This window comes from Melanerpes formicivorus, unplaced genomic scaffold (assembly GCF_026170545.1).
Source record: "Melanerpes formicivorus ecotype bairdi unplaced genomic scaffold, bMelFor1.0.p_v2 SCAF_2, whole genome shotgun sequence".
Classification (NCBI taxonomy): Eukaryota; Metazoa; Chordata; class Aves; order Piciformes; family Picidae; genus Melanerpes; species Melanerpes formicivorus.
This window is the reverse complement of record NW_027142354.1, coordinates 19,375,449-19,396,058: the sequence shown is the minus strand read 5'-3', so window position 1 is coordinate 19,396,058 and position 20,610 is coordinate 19,375,449. Positions and strand designations below refer to the sequence as shown.

Below are 20,610 nucleotides of genomic sequence, written 5' to 3'. Positions count from 1 at the left end.
AAGTTTATAAATATGTGGAGAGTGAATGTCAGGAGGATGGAGCCAGGCTCTTCTCAGAGATGCCCAGTGATAGGACAAGGGGCAACAGGTGCAAGCTGGAGCATAGAAGGTTTCATGTGAACATAAGGAATAACTTTTTCACTGTGAGGCTTTTAGAACACTGGAATGAGCTGCCCAGAGAGGTTGTGGAGTCTTCTTCCCTGGAGACATTCAAAACCTTCCTGGATGTGTTCCTGTGTGACCTACTCTAGGAGATCCTGCTCTGGCAGGGTGGCTGCACTACATGATCTTTTGAGGTCCCTTCCAATCCCTAATATTCTGTGTTTGCATGATTTCTCTCCCAAGCCTGTATCTTAAAGCAGTTTCTAAGGAGCTCAGTTGTCTATGTACTATTTTCAGAAGGTATTGCATTCTGGAAAAATATTACCCTTATTGCCAAGTCACTCTTTTTCAGTACTGCTCTAAAATCGGAATCCACTTTCCACTTGATTCCATTGATGTCAGTAGAATGTTTGCCACTGATTTCTGTAGGAAGAATTTTTGGGTATAATTATTACACAATTTCAATGGAAATGTACATGCATAGGAGGAAAACGTATATGTTTCTGAAGAAAGAGGCTTATAAAACAGGGGAGCTGAAGGAACGCCTGTACATCGTACTAACAGAAATACTAATTCTTTAGTTTGTCTTTTTTTCTGTGTAGAAAGACTTCAGGTATAGAGTCTAAAAAAGTAAATCTTTACAAAAAATTGCTTCATGGTAATGTACATTTGAATTTCAGTCTCAGGGAAACTTGGTTTTATGCTGCTACTAATTATCTTTGTTGTGACAAAGGCTATTGTTATTTAGAATAAAAGGGAAAGGATGCTCTCCATACCAACAGGCAAAGGCACACATTTCAATGAACAAGAGGGTGGGGATGTTGCGCATCTGCAAGCACAGATGTTGTAGTCTTAATTTCTGGAACTTTGATTTTATTCCGAGCTTTTAAGTTCTTCATGCACTAAAGAGTTCTGCTTCATTGGTAATTAGGAATCTATCCAGGAGATGAAAGAGAATCAAATATGTTTCACAGTTACATGAAGAAAATAAACAAGTGATATTTTACTTTAATCCTAACTGAGCTTGAAATGGTAATTTGTTGCATCTCAGCTGTAGGGATAGGTGATTGCTTCTTGTATTTATTATGGGGAAAAGTTCTTTGGACAATTGAAAATAAATTATTTCATTGCTTAAAAAATACTTTGTTCTATGGCACTCTTTGTAAGAGCCAAGCAGAGAAGCATGGTGGTGATTTTCATTGTACATGTTATCACACTGATCATGCCATCTGGAAGAGATTCTGCATCAGCTTTTCCTGTGAGAAGAGGAGAATGCCATTTTGTGAAGCATTACTATCAAATGTTACTCTGCTGTATTTCACAAGAACTTTTTCTGTGTTCATTGTTCCAAGTAGTGGGCTGCTCCAGGCCAACATCCAGCCACTCACATAGCCACTCACTCACTCCTCCCAATATGCCAATATTATGAGGATAGAAAAAAACCCCAACATATTTTATGACTGCAGAGTACAGGCAGAGGTCCACCTTTAGTGCCACTTGAGCAGATAGAGTCCAACTCAAACCCACACAATTCTTCATGCATTGTTTTGATGGACTCTTCATATAGTTTAATTGTATGTATACACTTAAGCCATTTTAAAATCCAGCCTGGTAAGTTCTTTAATACTTATAGTTCTCTTGGAATGATTTTACAGAATTTCATTCCTTCTACAGTTAAAAGCTGCTTAGCACATTGCTCTTGGTTTTTGCATTGGAGTGTTATTCTTTTTCTTATCCAAGTTTGAGGCCTTGGATAGTTGAGTTACATCTTCCTGTCTTTTATGATCTTGATGGCTACTCTTTGAAACATCACCAGTTTTGCAATAACTTATCGTGCTGGATATCACTGCAGAAGCAGTCATAATGCTGTGAAATAGAATTAGGGTAGTATGATCTCTCTGTTACTACAGTATCACTCTTACTTTCATAAATAAAATCCAATTCTATTATTTTTAGCCATAGCATCACCCTCAGTGCTTATCTGTTATAATCCCTAAGCCAGGCATTGCCTCCCATGATGGAATCCAAAATCCTGTATGTGCAGCATTTTTAGTTCCTTAGAGTTTAAATTTGTATGTGTATTTAACTGCATATGTCCTTGTCTTTGCTCAGTTTACTGAATTACCTAGATCATGCAGCATTAGTAATTTGTCTTCCAATCTTTCTGTCATCTGCAAACATTATTGGTAATATTTTTGTATTTTTTGTTTTTTCAGGTCACCGTTTAATGTTAAGTAGTAAAACCTAGGAACAGTCTCTTATGGGACATAATAAACAGATACCCATTCAATGAGTGTTCCTTCACTGCAAGTATATGTCGAAACACACCAGCCAGATACTAATTAATTTTATACATGCAATACTAGTTCTTCTAATGCCATATTCATAGCCAAAATGTCATGCAAATTGAAGGCAGACATTCTGTGGAAATCTAACGGTATTGCATTGACATTATTTATAACCAGCCTTGTAAATACACTGATAAAATATATTTGTGTAACTAAATTTGAGAGATCTCGTTTCCACATACAGAAATGATTGGCACCTGTTATATTGCCCCACTCCCTTATTTTTTTTTCCTACTGGAGTTCCACGTCAGCTCCTAAGCTATTCTGTCCAAAATGGATGTCAAGCTGACAGAGCTGTAATTACTCAGGTTAACTCACTTACCCTTTTAAAGTATTGCACAACACTGCCTTTGTTGCAGTCCTTTGGCACTTTACAACTTCTGACAGCTACTGAAAATAATTTCTAGTAGTTCAGAGAGCTCATCAGCAACTTCTGTCAGAAGTTATGTGAACACATCTATTTTAAAAAGCCTGCCTTTTGGAGCTCCCCATTGATTTCCTTCTGAACTGGGAAGGGAAATTATCATCCATCATCACCATCAACACTGTGAACACCTTCTGGTATGTATACATTATTTGTCTCTTTCCCAAAATGTAGAACATAAAAACTTGCTAAATGATTCTTTCTGTCTGCAGAGTCCCTTCTAGCTCTGACCATTATCATTATCCTTTATCAGTGTCCTTTCTTTCATTTATTTTCTGAAGTTCCCAGCTTCCATTTCCCTGTTACTTTTTGGACTTCCATGCCACTGACTGCAGCCAAATGGCAATTTTTTTTTTTATTACTTTTTTTTTTTTTTTCCCCCCCCAAGACAAGAAGGCCAATTCAGATCTGAGCAGAGTGTGGCTGGGAGAGCTTACTGCAAGAGGTGACCGAGGCACAGCTCTGCTGCCCAGTTTGCCTGTGCTGTGAGGCAGGCAGAGCAAGAGATTACATATGAAACAGTGACAACTGGAGCCAAGGCAGTGACGGCTCCCAGGAGGAGTGGTCAGGGCTCCCGGCCTCCGCATCTTGGGAACTGCCAGGAACACCAACCTGCTGCTCCAGAGTTTTCACTAAGTCCTTCATCCTAGGGCCCCTTCTCCCTTCTGCTCATGATTTTGACAAACTTTGAGTCATCTCCAGGGGTAGAACCTCCTATATAGCTGTTGTCTGTTGCCATGTGTGTTCAGAAGATGGCACATCTCTGATGGTGTTTGCTCAGAAAGTTTGCCCAATCAACACTTGGGTCATTTGAGTTGTGCTTTTAGCTGTGTCTGCGGTTGGATTTCACTCTTGAAGAAAGCTGATTCTCAAGGATATCTCAGGGGAAGAGTGTCTTCCCAGTTGTGACAGATTTCAGTTGTATTAGAAAAAAAAAGAAAAATGCTCATTTGTCATTAAATAATATTATTAAATAATACTTTTTTCCACAGCACTCCATAGGTAAGAAACAAAATTGATCATCTCCCTCTTGTTGTATGTACATAAATGAGCATACAGAAATGCTTTGAATAGTTTTGATTGATATACTGGTTTGTGTTCATTAATCTCTGCTAATATGGATTAGCATTACTTAGGAGGGAACAAAAAGCCCACTTTATCCACTCAGATTAAGTTGTCAAGACAAAAGCAGATTGCAGAGATCTCAAGAAATGTTAAGGAAACAAGAGAGCATTCTGTCTTTGACTTTCTTTAGATATGGTAGAATACAGGCATCATGTGAGCAGAGCAGCAGTACTTATGAGAGAGTATTTATCAACTGTAACAAGAGGTTGAAAGACGTTTGAAATTCATTAAAATCCTGTTCTTCATAAAACGTTACTGCCTACAAAGACAGTAAAACCAGTAACTTCTTAGAAGTGATCTGGGTAACACTGCCAAGGAAATCTGTATTGTCTGACCTCTTTTCAATCTGTGAGGTGACATTTTAAAGCATGACTGTTAACAGCCTTTTCTGTCTCAGGTTGGATTTTTTTTCATTGGAAATTCAAATATTACTTTATTAAAACTTGATGAGATTTGACAGGAGATGGAATGTCGCGGACTAATGTATAGACTTATGGAAAGTAATACAAGTTGCTTTCTTGTAAGACTTCATTTATAGTTGTGTTTGGGATGTAGGGCTGGAAGGAAGGCTGGCAGTTGCAGTGGCATTTCAGCAGTGTACTTCAGATACAGTTTTCAATCATGTCTGTTGGTTATTGAGATAGGCTCTAAGTTGTGGCTGAGAAGTGCCAAGTGAAATTCATCGCAGCAAGGTTTAAGTCCTGGTAAAGGTCCTGCTGTTCTTGAGTGGTTTTTAGGTGTTATAATATCTCTCTAGCAGTCACTCAGTGAAAGTGATTCCAAGGAAAGCATCAACCACAACTACTTTTAGCAAGCAGTACTGGGCAAAAAGCCACAAAGCCACAGCACTAGTTAAGAGGCCAATGAATGCTTCTGTGAAGAGAGACAATTCTCCATGGACAGATGTATTAGCAGTATGCCACCACACATGGTTACAAAGCTACTGAGTGTGCTTTTTTTGCCCACAACTGAATGATGAATAATCTCAGGGTGCAAAGAACAGAGAAGAAGGAAAAAAGAGTAATCAGATACAGTTCCTTTGGTTGCAGATTCCTGTGCAATAAATTATTTCAGAAGGTTCCTGTATATTAATTTAGTAAATAAAGTTTGTCTGTCTGTCCTCTTTCAATAGTTGCACTAAGATATCAGATGATGTCTTAAAAATGCTGTCTTTATATAAGAAGTTAAATTTACCTCTAGAAGATTCTAGTGATTTACATTTGTTTATCAGATCCTGTTTTTTTTTTTGCTTTATATACTTTCTAATCTCTTCATTTTGTTTTTAGCATGTCATATTGGTTTGATTTGGACTTTTTGTAGGATAAGGAAGATGCAGTAAGACAGTTTGCAAATATTGTCACTCTGTATTGTGAGAGGCATCGTAGAAGCCTGTAACTTTCTTCCTTCTTTTGTTTTTTTCCTTCCCAGCAACCATTTTCTTGAGGCTTTGCTTTTTAAAAATAAAATAAACAGAAACCAGTTCAGACCTTTTTTATTTTTTGTAATTATTTATTTTAAGGGGCACTATTTAGATGTTTGGCTCTAAGTTAATACGAGCTTGGAATTTCTCAAAAAGTGTTGACCTAAGTTTAGGGCTGAAAAAATAGTTAGCTAAAAATTGAAATCCTTATGCAAAAAAATACTCATCAGCCAAAAGAAAACCTTTTCAGGGGTCAGAGTAAAGAATGCAATGATATGCCTCTCACTCCAACTGACCTTTGGAAGACTTCAAAGGCTTCTTGCAGGGCCATTTGTCTTTTCTGATCCCTTGGTAATCTTGACTCAGCTATTTCACTTATGAATAAGATGTACTTGATGATTCAGTAATGATTTTTGGACTTTTTATACCACTCTTAGATTCTCTTGCTCTGTATACTGAGGTTTTTTTAAAATTAATTTGTCTCAGAAGTGATAATCAGTTTATCTCCTAAGCTCCCTAGAGCCTATGGCCATACTTTGTCAACAATGCTTTTTTGCTTTGAAACATGGCTCTGTACTGCTGTAAGTACTCTGACAACGATGTCTCCTTGCCTCTGTGTAAACATTTAGCACCCAAAGAATATGTAGAGGAATGTTGGAACCAAGAAAGACAAAAGTTAGAAGACAGGTGTTGCTGATATACATTTAAATCTCCAAACTTACACAACTTTCATCCCTTGGCCTTTCTCTGCATCAAACTGCAATAGAATTAAAAAAAATATCAAATGTTTAAGTCCTAAGTTTCTGGGTTAGCACTAGTGTATGCACTTAAATCCTGATTCAACCAGTGAAATCTGCACCCTCAAAACAAAGTAGATTTTGGCCATTACTGTATCATTTGGAATGCTTTCCAGCAGCACATAAATAGCCAGGTTATCAAAGCTGAAAACTGAAGTCTGCTTAAAGTGTCTTCTCCTAGTATGTTAATATGCATAACCATATGCTTTGCTGATTATATTAAAACCTGGACAGATGTATATGATAAGATTGTAGCTCCTTTGAAAATACCATAGCAAAATGGGATATGCTTTTAAGAATAAACATAATCTTAGCTCAAATATCTCATACCCTTAAAATACAAAGCCTAATTGTAGTTATGAAGGACGGGGGACCATAGAAACGTCTACTAAATGTCCAAAAGATATAATATGTTCATAGAAATTCTGACCATGATGTTGAGACTGTGGCCACAGATTTTGCAGAAATGAGTTTGTTCACAGCTGTGCCAGTAATTCCTGTAATCAGGCTGACATTTCAAGAGCAGCCTTCTACATTTCTACTCACCCTCTCAGATGCAACAAAACCATGACTACCTACCCTTGTGGGGGCTGAAGTGACAGCAGAAGAGAGGCCGTCACATTAACAGAATAGTTAGGGTCAGCCAATCTTTGGCAGGCTCGCCAATTTCTCTCTATCCATATGAGAGAATAACACCTTGGAATACATTGCTTTGCTTTGCACATGGAAGCTGTGCACATTGCTGTCTCAGACCAGAGAGGGAAAGAGACTTAGTTCTTTTGAATATTACCATGTTATGAAATTAGAGGCACAAACAAGGCCCAAATATCAACAGCGAGGCTATTTATTAGCAGAATAAAGTGGATCAGAAGGAGAGAGAGAGAAAATAGAGCAAAAAGGGAGAGAGAAGAGGAAAGGAATTATATTACCACACCCCTCAGCCCCCAAGACAGTTTGGGTCTGTGGAGGAAGGCTGCTGCAGCTTTGGCGTGGAAGAGAGGTCATCCTTGTTGGCTGTGCTGCCATCCAGTGGAAGAGGGGAGGGAGAGATCCCTAAGTCCATGTCCAAGTCCAAGCCCTTCTCTGAGCAGCCTCTCCAGCTCCATGAGTTGCAGCAGGAGGAACTTGGGACATGGAGAGAGGGTTCCTCCTGGTCTGTTTCTTCCAGGCTACATGGTGATGTCTCTGTCCTTTTCTCTCCTGGTATTTTCTTTGTTTTTCTTCAGAGCAGCATTGCCCCAGCCTTTTCCTTCTCCCGAGCCAGTAGTTGCTCAGATCTTTTATACAGTTTTTTAGGGATGTGTCCAGGTGGTGAATATGCATATTCCAGAGAGTACTGAAAGCAGTGGTCTCTGCTCATTACTTCCAGGGTAGCTGCAGTCTGGTCAGCAATCTTTATCCTTTGCATCATCCTCCCTTTCCTGGGTAGCTGAGGGGTAGAGACGATCATGTCTATGCACATTCCAGAGAGTCGTTATCCAGTGGCCTCTGCCCAATACACATCAGCTATTGTCTGGGCAAGCAACAAAGGTGATTTTATCTTTGTTGAATCACGTAAAGAGAGACAAGATTTAGTCCCTCACAATTGCATACATGAGCAAGCTCTTATCACCTTATTTCTCTGGGTAAGCATTCTAGAGGGTTTTGAGCTGAATCCACAAAGGATGAATCCACAAAGGAAACATGCTGAAATCTGTGACAACAGCTTGAGTATGATTTTATTTATTAGTATCAGTCTTTTCTCTCTTCCTTCTGCATTGATATTTTTGTCTGTTTGACCAGGAAGCCATGGACTGGATCCTCATGGCACTAAGGAAAATGAGCAGTGGCTAATTTCAATATTACCCTCTGAGGCTCCTAACAGTTTCAATGGAGACAGAGAAAAAATTGCATTCAGACAATATTTTAAAAACCCACTTGTTCACTATTTATTGAACATACAAATGGTGAACAATACACCAGCATATTAGAAACAGAGATATCCTGCTGATAATGAAAACAGCTAAACACTTCATATGCTGCTCCCGTCACCTGTAAGTAGGATTTGCCCAGTCCCTGCACATCTACTTTCATGTAGTGCAGACTCACAGATACTTGTACTTCCCTATTCCAAGCATCTGTGATGTTGTTTTTCTATACAGCCACATACAGAAACACCACTTGTTTAATCCAATCTAGTCACAGCATCTAATAGGAAAGGACTCTTCAAAACAGGCTAAGGGAAATCTCATTTACTTAAGGGTGCCCTGTAGGATTGCTGTATCATGATGAACTTCTCAAATATTGAAGTGCATGCAAACCATATAAACAAACTATTCAATTGCATGAAAAGTAGTGTTAAGAAAGAAAACATTTCAAATTAATAAAAGGGAAATCAGTGCCATTCAACGTGATATGTCACTGGTATATCTTTGTTATGTGTTAAGAGTAATCATTAGCTTCTTTCTACAACACTATGGAAAGCATCAAGGTTTTCTGTCTTCTCTTGGTGAAATCCTGGATCTGTGCTAACAACCATCAAACATTATTTTCTTACCTTTAAGGAGAGGAGATTATGTGGTACTCATACAGAAGACTGCCAGGTCTTCATTTAGGTGACAGAAATACTTTGTTGAAGAGAGAGTTTATGTGAGACCTCAGTGGCATAGAGAATTTGCAATGACTTCTGTATTGTTGACTTTTTTCTCTATGAAGATGCACTTCATGTCTCCAGCTATTGAACACTTTCATGCACCTTTTATGAGGTTGATGTCATAAATAGCCTCACTGTTTTATTTTGTTCTTTTAACAGTAGGCCAACATAATATCATGTTTGTGAAGTTTAATGACAAATTAATTAAAAGAAAAAATTAACTTTGCAGGCCATCCACCAAAAAAAAAACCCAACACACAAACAAACAAACAAAACCCCAAACCCCCAAACAAACAATTAAAGTGTCCATTATAATTAGAAATTAAAAATCTGTTTATTTTGGGGTATGCTGTGTTTTGATATCATCACCAATTCAGTTGTGTTTAGATTGGGTACAAGCAGATTGTATTTGGCCTGAGAACATTCTATGCATCTGAAGGATTCAACATCTTGTCACTCTATGTTGCTTACATCTTGTCCCAGAATATTGTGTCATTTCATGCCAGAGGCATGTTAGTTATGCTAGGTTATGCAACACCAAACTGGCATTTGTAGTGTCTTGTGCTTTTGGATCATGACCCCATAATGCTCAGTCAGGACTCCAGGGACTGATTTTCTAACACTCCTGATGTAGAAGTACATCTGTTGAACTACTATAGTGCTCTTTGTCTAAAGCAGATCTTCTTGCTGCAGGAGAGAAATATGTGGGGTATTTTAGTGCACAGATCAAAACTACCATGATTGCTGTCACAAGACCAAGAGCTGTTCGTGTAATCATTTATTGATTCAATCAAGGCAGAAATCTAGAACACACTGAAAACTCCCATTGGTCCTCTAAACAATTTACGGAGATCATTATCAAAAACCCTGGCACATGGAAGGGCTGCACTGACTCACAGCACTGGAGCAACCACATAGACTGGCTGAAGAGTTGCCCATAATGTTTTTACTAAGAAGATCACATCTGTACAGCTTCAGGTGATTCTCCTGGCTCCAACCTCTGTGAGATCAGAACTAACCATATTGATACCACCCTTTGGCTGCTGTTGAGGCTGAAAGCCTTGCTTCTATGCTGCTAGTAAAGTGCCAAAACCAAGGCTGGTAGACCAACCCAATCTTCCTCATAGTCTGCCATCTCACAGACTGCTTTGACAGTGGTTGCTTACTTGCAGTGTTCCTGGAGTGCTTACATGCAGTGAAGTGATTAAGCACACTGGTCTTGCCATCAGTACTTGTTGTATTTGAATGTTCTTGACATTGCACAGCCTTGGCCCTTCTCTCATTTCCCTTCTGGAGTCAGCTACCTCCCTGTGCGCTCTCTCTCCTTGCCTTATTCTCTCAACCTGAGTTCTCATGCCAGTAAATCAGACATGGCATAGCAGAGATGCCTGACTTGCCATCAGTCACATCTGGGATCTAGAGCAGCCCTGTCTGCCAGGGCAGAGTTTCCTGCCTTGTGAGGCCTGCATCCCTGTGCTGCTTTGTCTTGTCTGCATAGAGCTATTCCCTTCCACCAGCACATCTTTCAAGGAGCTTTCATTTGGGGACCAAGCAGCTGAAGTCATGCTGGGATGACATGCTAGAGTTCAGATTATTTTGAGCTGGGGACAGGAGACTGCTGAGCCCCTTTGAATAACCATACAACTTGTGAGTACCTGATATCATGCCTCAGGACCAATCTGTAAGCCACAAGGTTGTGGATGTGGAGAATGCAAACTTGCAATGTCTGGGAATAAAAAAATAGTAAAAAAATAATTCTGTCTTTCTTCATGCATTGTCATCCTCTATTTCTCAGTCCAGCAGAGTGTCCTTGTTTTCTGCCTTGAGTCTGTTGTTTTACATGTCTGCCTAGATGTGTTGCATAAATTTCCCCAAGGATACATGATGTGCGAAGAATTGCATCAAGGATGCTGTAAGGGTGTCTTGACACTAAAGCCTCCCTCCCTCTGATTGAGAGAGGTGATCTGGAAGTGCTCCTGGTGCAGGTATGAGAGGCAAAGCCAATCAGATCCTGGGCTGCATCAGGAGAAGTGTGGCTAGCAGGTCGAGGGAGGTGATCCTCCCCCTCTACTCAGCCCTGGTGAGATCCCACCTGGAGTACTGTGTCCAGTTCTGGAGCCCCTATTACAAGAGGGATGTGGAGGTGCTGGAGCGTGTCCAGAGAAGGGCCACAAGGATGATCAGAGGGCTGGAGCACCTCTCCTATGAGGACAGACTGAAGGAGTTGGGGCTGTTCAGTCTGCAGAAGAGAAGGCTCCGAGGTGACCTAATTGTGGCCTTCCAGTATCTGAAAGGGGCCTACAGGAAGGCTGGGGAAGGACTTCTCAGGATCTCAGGTAGTGACAGGACTAGGGGGAATGGAATGAAGCTGGAGGTGGGGAGATTCAGGCTAGATGTGAGGAGGAGGTTCTTCACCATGAGAGTGGTGAGACCCTGGAATGGGTTGTCCAGGGAGGTGGTCGAGGCCCCGTCCCTGGGGGTGTTTAAGAGCAGGCTGGATGAGGCTCTGTCCAGCCTGGTCTAGTGTGGGGTGTCTCTGCCCATGGCAGGGGGGTTGGAACTAGATGATCCGTGTGGTCCCTTCCAACCCTGAATGAAACTATGAAACTATGAAACTATGACTCAGGCTGTCCAAGGCATCACCCTTGGGATGCAGCCTATGTGTTTTGTTTTGAATTTATTTTTGTCAGTCTCCAATCCTATAAATATTTCTGCTACATATTGAAGTTTTCTGCTGCTGTAATTCTTCTAAAGCATCACTGTGAGTATTCAAGTCACCATCTATCCATCTATGAAGTCATGATTTAGGGTAATTTGAAATATTTTAACGAAATGCTTTTTGATAGGGGGATGTTACTGGGAAAATGTTTATGAATTTGAACTCAGTCTATTTAAAAATGTCAATTATGTAAAAACCAAAACACTTATGTTCAAAAGCGTTTTTTTTTTTTTTTTTTTGCTTGTGCATTCCAGTTCTCTTTTCAGAGGCCTTATTCGTAAATTGTTAGACTCAGCATCCAAACCTTTTAAACTTTCCATTTTTCCTTCTTGTATCAATCCAAGAGGCAGAGTTGTTTAATATGTTTAATACATTATTATAGTTAAGAGGCATCCCTGCCCATGGCAGGGAGTGTGGAGTAGAAGTCCCTTCCAGCCTAAGCCATTCTCTGACTTTTCCAGCTGTGATGGTACAATTGATTAGAGATGATTAATCATAATAGTCAAAAGCAGTTTGTGAGAGAGGATAGACAGTTCAGGTAATATTAGAAAATTATATTTATATTCATTGAAATCTTCAATGGACATATAAGGGAAAGCAGCCACTATCTTTCTTAAACACATTAAATGAAAACATAGTTCTTTCTAAAAATCACATAATTTTTCCCCCTGCATACTAAGATTACAATATCCAGGGATTTGATGCAGCATACATCAAAACATCCATCTTTTCATTTGCAACAAAACCCAGTTTATTCCATTTAGATGAATAGTTTCTCTGCTGATGGGTAAGCTATGATTAGGTACAGTTTTTTAGATAGAAGACTGTAATGTATTACTTAGATGCTATTCCAAACCAGATATAATTTCCATCTAGAGCTATGGCTCACATAAACAGAAAGTATTAGTGTCTAAAAATCATACATAAGACAAAATTGTCCTAAGAACCATAAACATTTATCTCTGAATTTATAGTTCAGGTCAGTAGCTTGGGGATATTTGTTTCCATGACACATATTAAAAGGCAGTAAGAAATGTAATAGTTCATTTGGCCCTCATAAAAATCAGTAAACACCTGATCATTTAGCCACTGAAATCAAGGGCTTGGGTGGGAATAAGTTTGAACACTAACTTGTCTTTAAGGAGAAAATGAGTAGAAAATACATTTTAAAACTAATTTCATTTCTAAATGCCATTGATAATATAGATTATCAGGAAGTGTTCATAGTCTTTGTGGCCTTCTAAGCCTCAGCTCAAGAAAACATATAATTTGTGAATATCTTGGCTCACAAAAATACAATAGCCATTTTTAACTCTCAAAATTCTAGGGAAAGTTTGGAAACTGATCACTCCATGCTCTCAGGTTCAGAAACCAGATAACCAGTAAAAATGTTTTTTAAAGTTGCCATTAATTCCATTATCCTCAAGCTTTCATTCATTCATGGTACTTGTGTGCCTGGTGTTTGATTTCTCAAAAATGCATGTGCCTGTAATGTGATACAACCTAACTGCTTAATTACCAAAGTGTGAGCATATACATTATGCCTTCTTTTTGACACACCTGCTCACAATAAAAAATATATTATTCCACTTTTATGTCCCTTCTGGGCATTCTTTCTGAATTTTTGTAAGTGATTTTGCTACCTATAATATTCACAACAAGCTTTTTGAAAAGATAGAAATAATTCATAGGAGAGTGTTGAAACTTTATTCTCACATTTATTTTCTCCAGCCTAATCAAGAAACAAAAAAAATCTGTGACAAAATCTGTGACCCCTTCTTCAACCAATGTCAACCTATAGAAATAGCCAAGAGATAATGTTAGGCATAATTAGATTATTTTTAATGCATTCTGAAGAAAATTGAAAGTTCCTTATTGATAAGTAATAAGCAGAAAGATTAAGTTTAGCTAGGACATTTGTTAGGAATACTGTATAGCAGCCAGGGTTGGAGCTGGAGTAGTTCTATTAGAACATAAAACTCTAACCCTCCTTTTTAGACACATAATAAATAAGCAGTTGGTGTAGTCTTTGAATACATTTAGGGGAAAATAAGGTTGTGATAAAATCATATTTTTGCATTTCTCTTATTAGGGAATTTTTATTTAGCACTAATACTCTCATTACTTCAGAACTGACTTCACCTGGGCTTGTATTTCTGACAAGAATATCAATTAGTTGTTCAAGATGATGTACCTGCCTCATTCAGGATGAAGGCTTAAATGTCACCACTGTACTCAGTTGCAGAGTTTTATTTTTGGGTCTCCTTTACCAAGATAGTACATTACTATCGTGAGCTGTTCAAAAAATGTGTACGACAAAAAACAACCTAGCATTTAATGAAATAATATGGGGGTTTTGTTATTTTAAATAGAGTTTGATTTCTCAGAAAAGTTGGATTATGGTAGGAATAGTGTATTGTTTAATGTCTTTAACAATCATGTGAATTTACCCTTTTGTTTTCTGTTTTTATTTTATCAGAAAGCAAAAAGACTAGTCTGATCTCAGTAGCTCACTTTCTACTTGGCAGATGCTCTGTAGTGTACCAAATATGACTCATTTTATTCATTTAACACATCCCTCTGGCTTTTGTAAGGCTAGAGAGCATCTATTCACAAATCTCTGGTGAACCCAGAAAACTTTACTAAGATCATTACAAGAAGCCAGAGTGTGTACAGTGCTATTTCAGTTTTTAATAACTACAGGATAGTAAAAAAAAAACAACCAAAAAACAAACCAGTAACAATGACTTCCACAGAGCTGTAAATTAACCTGAGAGGCGAACTGTTGATGGTAAGGAGATCTGTGATGCCTCCAGGTGGTAGCAGCCTAAAGGCAACTTTGGAACTGAGGAATTAGGTAGCTAGACCTGATCTAAGCAACAGGGAGTGGTGAACCATCAGGTGGGTGTGCAGGAAAGGAATGCCTGTGGTATTAGTGAAGTTCAGTCTCTGTTAATCTGTTCTTAAGGGTCAGTGTTGGTAGAACTTATTTCTCTCTGCTTCAAGGGCATTGTACTTAGATAACTTGAAATAGCTACTTCAGCATTTTTTCTCTTTTTTCTTTTGTAGAGAAATTAATTTTGTGTTCATTTATCTACAGATCAGGTAGACTAAAATAAGGGGTAGTGTTCCATTTAATCTTTGCAGTTAAACCAGGATTTTAGGACAAGTGATTTTTTTCTCTTTTGATATTTTTTCCACTGTATTGTCTTAACTGATAAGAGAACTGGAGCCCGTGTCCATGCAAAATTTCATACTGTAAAATGACTATTCCTTTAGAGCTTGTAAAGTGCTCCAATAGCCTAACTTGCCTGCTTTGAAATTGTCTTTTAGTAACACCTGAGGCGAGATATATTCAATGAAGAAGAAACTGCTGTAAAGGCCTTTAGGTGGCAAAATGAATATTAAGTGAAGAGGGTTCACTGAAAAAGGGAAACACAAATCCTATTTGGAATAATTGTTAATTAGTAAAATGCATCCCATCCTGACATTGGCGTGATTTTAGCCATGAAAAAGATGTTATGAGGAGTCATGGAGGTATTTGATCATTGCCTTTTTCACAGTGTCAGTCTGCTATGTTCAGGTAATAAATGTAGGCTTTAGCTTTTATTTTTAATTCTCCCAAAGGTTTGGACAAATGGACATAAGTGGTTGAATGATTAGTTTAGAAAGTGACTGCTTATCATCTGAGCTGATTATGAGTATGTTTTCAACCTGTTACTAATGTAGCAGTTTAAATCTCGTGGTTAAACTTTTGAATTTTGCTTGCAATAGACTAGGACAATGGACTTGATTAGTTAATGCAGTTCATCTGATAAGAAATAATATTAAAATGAAGTAACTCAATCATTTCCTTATTAACAGACTACCTGAAGGGGGGTTGTAGACAGGCAGAGGTTGGTCTCTTCTCCCAGGCAGCCAGCACCAGAACAGGAGGACACAGTCTCAGGCTGCGGCAGGGGAGGTTCAGGCTGGAGGTCAGGAGGAAGTTTTACACAGAGAGAGTGATTACCCATTGGAATGGACTGCCCGGGGAGGTGGTGGAGTCGCCGTCACTGGAGGTGCTCAGGAGGAGACTTGACAGGGTGCTTGGTTGCATGGTTTAGTTGATTGTGTGGTGTTGGATGATAGGTTGGATGTGATGATCTTGAAGGTCTCTTCCAACCTGGTCTATTCTCCTCTCCTCTCCTCTCCTCTCCTCTCCTCTCCTCTCCTCTCCTCTCCTCTCCTCTCCTCTCCTCTCCTCTCCTCTCCTCTCCTCTCCTCTCCTCTCCTCTCCTCTCCTCTCCTCTCCTCTCCTCTCCTCTCCTCTCCTCTCCTCTCCTCTCCTCTCCTCTCCTCTCCTCTCCTCTCCTCTCCTCTCCTCTCCTCTCCTCTCCTCTCCTCTCCTCTCCTCTCCTCTCCTCTCCTCTCCTCTCCTCTCCTCTCCTCTCCTCTCCTCTCCTCTCCTCTCCTCTCCTCTCCTCTCCTCTCCTCTCCTCTCCTCTCCTCTCCTCTCCTCTCCTCTCCTCTCCTCTCCTCTCCTCTCCTCTCCTCTCCTCTCCTCTCCTCTCCTCTCCTCTCCCCTCCTCTCCCCTCCTCTCCCCTCCTCTCCCCTCCTCTCCCCTCCTCTCCCCTCCTCTCCCCTCCTCTCCCCTCCTCTCCTCTCCCTTCCCCTTCCCTTCCCTTCCCTTCCCTTCCCTTCCCTTCCCTTCCCTTCCCTTCCCTTCCCTTCCCTTCCCTTCCCTTCCCTTCCCTTCCCTTCCCTTCCCTTCCCTTCCCTTCCCTTCCCTTCCCTTCCCTTCCCTTCTCTTCTCTTCTCTTCTCTGATGCACTTTTGGCATAGGGAAACTAGGATGTTACAGGAGAGAAAAATGCCACTCTTTTTTTTAATTTTCTCTTTTCCTGTTCAGTCTTCCATGATTTGTATTTGACAACTGTACAGTTACTGTAATATTTAAAATCATCACTAATTTTTGCAAAGTGTTTTTTGCAACATACCAGGAAGTAACTTAATAATCAGATCATGCCCTTGCTCTGCTCTTCTCAAATAATCTGCTTTTGCAGTACAGACTCTTTTGAGTAGTTATTTCTTGCTCTTATATCATGCAGTCCTTCTGTTGTCATCTTTTCTCTTTGCCAAAACTCCACTTAAATAGCTGGTGTAAAGAGATGTTTTGTAGTGGATCAACACTGAACACTGGAACAAGATTCATACATTCAGCAATGTATCTAGAAGCCTGTGAGATGCAAACAAAGAGATCATAATGTTGAGAGCCAAAAGAGGTGGATAGGGAACAGCTTCTCACTTGTTATTTGTGAAAAGGGGGAGCAATATGACCTGCTTCTGTAGCGCTCTGTGGTGAAGCTAGTTTCTGTGGTTGTCTCATTGATGCACTACTTTTGCTGTGTGCTTGCAGTACATATGTTTTCATGTTCACCTTTTATCTAGATTGTGATTACTACTACTGTTTAGAGGAATAAATGCAGCAAGTAAGTCTCTGATGGCAAGGAATAGGTGACCTCACATGAAGCTATTGCTTATAGCCCAGGCAGGTGAGGTATTTCTTGTTCCCTATATTTGTTATTTAAATGCATTGGAATATTCTTTCAGGGACAGACCTCTGCTGTTGTTTTTTTGTGGGTTTCAGGGTGCGTCTCTAAAAAAGCAGTCGGTCTTTCTTTTTGACACTGCAAGCAGAGTGAGAGAGAACAGTCTTAGTCTTCATCAGTGTTATGGTTTTCTTTCTCTTCACACTTTTTTTTTTAAACAGATGCTAGCCTATCTTTCAAGAGGATGTTCTCTACAGCAGAAATGTGAATGGTTCATATTTCCAAAAGCTGTCCCACAAATAATCCTTATCACTGAATGAAATCAAACATTGATTTTATGTGAAACACAGTGTTTTGGTTCTAAGCTCTATGAGAACACAGCATATGGCTGTCATGTGGCTTGGGAAGACCTACGCAGCCACTCTGAGCATCCCATACAGAGGCAATTACTAGGATTCTCATAAGCAGCTTGTTGCTGAGACTATATTTCTACTTTGTTTCATAAATGAAAAATAAATAGTTCTCTTGACAAAGAGAATGGGGGTAAGTTTGGCAAACAACTGTAACAAAGCTTGTAAACCTTTTAGAAGGAGCTCATGGGCTTGGCTCCCCACACTGCTCAAGTATTAATACACACAAGTAATGATACTTCCTGTGATACAACTGTGCCACAAATGTAATGCTAGTGTCTCAGAGGAGTGATTTATGAGACTAAATTTTTGCTACTTTTTTTCTGTCTTCTGTTGATCAATGTGACATCTTTGATTTTTACTACAGCATCTTAATGTTTTAGTTAAGATATTTAATGCATGGAATTCACTGAATGAGAATAACAGCAGCGTCTTCAGATACCTGGGTCCTTTCCAGGAAGAGTCTTATCTAGGTGAAACAAAACTATCTTGGCACTGAAAGGAGTGGCATTAAAATCCTCTTAGTAGAATTGCAGCCATGAAGGGGTTAGAGTTTACCCTTATACTGCTGTACAGAATCTCCTGAAGAATATAAGGAAAATATCTGGTTCTCTGAATAGGGTACAAGTTAAATAGAGTTTAAAAAATAGTTAAAAATTAGCAAAGTATTGTGAGGCTTAAACTATACTGCTGACTCACTTAGTTTTGGGTATACATCAGAAAGAAAATCAGTTGCTTGTAGCCTCACAATAATAAATACACTTGTTTTTCACAGTTGATCCTGGTAATAAAATGCAGTTGCAGATACGACTGGATCTTTCTTCAATGGCTCTTTCAAGGAACAAATGCCCTCAGCCCACAGCTCTGTTGTAATTCTTCACTGACTACCATCTTGCACAGATTTCTTTTATTGCATGTTTTTGTTCTCAGCTGTTGTATGCTAAACGGTGGATTGAAATGAATGTGCCTACTGGGCTGGTACAGATGGGTATGTTCTTGGCAGTTGCACAGGAAGAATTGTTTTTTAATGCTCCATACTTTCTCTCTGTGCATACCCTGGTTGCTGAGTGCATTGAACAACGTATCTTAACATCTGTTCACATGGGTTTTTTTCTCCTTGATCCTTTCCCAGGCAGTGGGAACATACACAATATGCTGTCTTGCTGTAGGAGCATGGCAAACAGACTTTGAGAGAACCTCCTAGGTCTTCAAGTGTTGTCTCTGGCTGTTGCAGACATCTACATTACATAATGCTCTTGCGAGCCAAGCAAGCTCCAGCCTAACATCAGATTTCTTTCTTTGTGCTGCTATTGAAAAGCAGTTCCACTGCTTTTATGTAAGGATTTGAAAGCTTTTGTTTTCAGCTTCACATTGGTTCTACCTTGTTTTTTTATTTCATCTTGTATCACGGTTCTTTATCCTAATCATTTTTTCCCCCTTTTATGTTCTTTATCATATTTATTGAATTTACCGGCAGTAACCTTATTTCTTCTTAGGCCATATTTTGGTAGAGGTATGGCTCCATTTGAAATAATTGCTATTTCATCAAAATGAAAGTTGAGATGAACAATTCCAAATGGATTTAAATTTTTATTTCTTTAAATCATTAACTTGAATTACAGCAGAATTAGTGTTGTCTTGGTATATGAGTGTCCTGGTTTTGATGGGACAAAATCACAGGCCAGCTGTGGGATGCATATCATCATCAATTGCCAGTCTTCCAGGACAACTGACTTGACTTGGTTCACAGATGTATCCCATACAATGAGCAATCATACTCAATGTAAAGGGGGAAATTTGCTAAGGAGAGAGCAGTTTGTTGCTAGAGCCTCCTGCTATGCTTCCTTTCTGGATATTGTGACTGCTTCACTTTTGCTGAACTGAGCATAACTTCATATATCTGGTGTTGATGTTGTTACTCATTTGGCTATCTCATTAAATTTGTTCTGATTTCAACCATAGATCTCTCCTTTTCCTCTTTCCCCTTCTCTGCTGGGGAGGGGTTATTGAGTGATAAGGTAATTGAGAAATTTTGTTTGCAGATATGGGCTAAATGTAGACTATAAGGAAATCTCATCCTACCTTAATATATAAGTAAGAAGCCTACTGATTTTATATTCTAATATATGTTGCCTAAACATATATGAACTTCTTGAAGAGCAATCCTAGTGGTTTCAAATGAGTCTATGCTGTGTAAAGTTCCACATGAAATTTGGAAATATAACCTAATTTATTTCTGAACCATGAAGTGCTTGCTAATGGCAAGTTGGCAATGAAGCTGTCCTGCAGTTTGGGACCTGAGCCAAGTCATAAAAATAATATGGCCCAAACTGCTCAGTCTCAGGTCCTGGGGTAAATCCCTTGGTGACTGCAGGTTGTGGCCTATGAATATATGAAAATGTCTCCAGCTGTGTCCCTCTCAGTATATGAGGTCACATAATTAATCAAAGTACAGAGTCACAGGACAGGGCTGCAAGGCTGAAACCACAGTGGGGGCTGTTTGGTGGTGTGTTCCCATTAAGCACAGACCTTCCTCTCTTCTCCCCTTTCTGTAGCCATTCAGGACCGTGGTGTTTCTCCTGCTTTGAAGTATGTCTGGCTCACAGACAAATCTGGTGTTGAATCAGATAGGAATAGAGGCCATTTTGCTGTGCTGCAAACATGTGAGAAACTAGAGCAGTTCAGTGAAAAAGGCTGAAGAACTTCAGTTAGATATTTTACACTCTAGACCTAAAAGGTCTGGCTGCATCCCAGTATGACTATGACTGTTACAGTGTATCTGCATGGTGAGCTTGATCTGCATCAGACAGTCCACAAAATCCAGTTCTGTATCTGTGAAGAATGATTGAGCTATCTTTTGCTGAGTTTTCTCTATGGTGGCTGCAATTTTGTTTGTTTGGTTTTTTTGGTGTGTGGAGGAAGTTAGGCTGATGTGTCCTGATTCTTCCTCTTTACAATTTGCTATTTCAAACTACTGCTGCAGAGTGGGAAGATGGACTTCTTCAGTCATCCCTTGCTTGGAAAGGTCTGAGTCTAGAAGTGATCAGCATATTTGATGCTACCCACTCAAATTAAGCAAATATTATGGATGTGGATAGCAT

The 20,610-nt window shown here is 39.5% G+C and overlaps 1 protein-coding gene across 1 annotated transcript in view; it reads left to right on the top strand.

Moving 5' to 3' along the window:
- GRM1 (glutamate metabotropic receptor 1) overlaps positions 1-20,610 on the top strand; it is a 194,772-nt gene that overhangs the window by 15,441 nt on the left and 158,721 nt on the right.